Below are 843 nucleotides of genomic sequence, written 5' to 3'. Positions count from 1 at the left end.
CCCCCCCGCCGCCGCCGCCGCCGCCAGACCCGCCCCTCAGGCCGGGCTATGGGTCTGCGAGGGTCTTGGTCGCTTCCCCGTCGATCTACGCTACGGTTGGTGCCGCTGTTGGAGCCATTGCGGATCATTTAACTTGCTAACGGGGCAGCCCTTCCTCTATGCTTACCCATTAGCTGCTTCGTTATGATATATGTTTTTTTAATGGGCAACCAATAAACTCGGTATCCAAGCTCCTCCATTTCTGCTGCTGGCACACTAATTGTGTATATCGGGATGGAAATTAGTTATGTCCTAAATTAAACCTCACGGTGTTACTCCCCTCTCCTTAAGCCTTGCACCTCTTTTCCTATCATCCCTCCCATTTTACACACAAGCGGCAGCCGTCAGAGGAAAGCCAGGTGTGACCCTGCCACCGTCCAGTTTTGCTTAGCACTCCCTTTTATTTCTCATCTTTCGTGTTGATTTTTGTTTGTGGTTTTGGTTTTTTTTTTAACCCAGGTGGCTGCATTCATATTCAAGCCCATACTGGTTCATTTTTCAAGTAACACTTAACAAGGCAGCATATCAAAGGCTTTGCAGAAGTCCAGATATATTACGTTCGTGGCATTCTCTTCGCTAATTTTGTAAATTGAGTCAGAGAAAGTAATCAGGTTTGTCTGACATGGTTTGTTCTCTATAAATCTATGCTGCTGCTTATTGCTCATAGATCTCTTATCCTTTGTATTTTTACATTTTTTTCCACCTCCATTTATTCCATCATGTCACCAGGAACAGAAGTTACTCTGAAAGGGTGATAATTGCCAAGATCACTGCCTCCTCCCTGCTCCTCCCCCCCCAAAAGAC

This window comes from Haliaeetus leucocephalus, unplaced genomic scaffold (assembly GCF_000737465.1).
Source record: "Haliaeetus leucocephalus isolate CR32 unplaced genomic scaffold, Haliaeetus_leucocephalus-4.0 Scaffold932, whole genome shotgun sequence".
In the NCBI taxonomy this organism is placed as follows: domain Eukaryota; kingdom Metazoa; phylum Chordata; class Aves; order Accipitriformes; family Accipitridae; genus Haliaeetus; species Haliaeetus leucocephalus.
The sequence above is the reverse complement of the archived record's forward strand: the minus strand, read 5'-3'. Positions refer to the sequence as shown.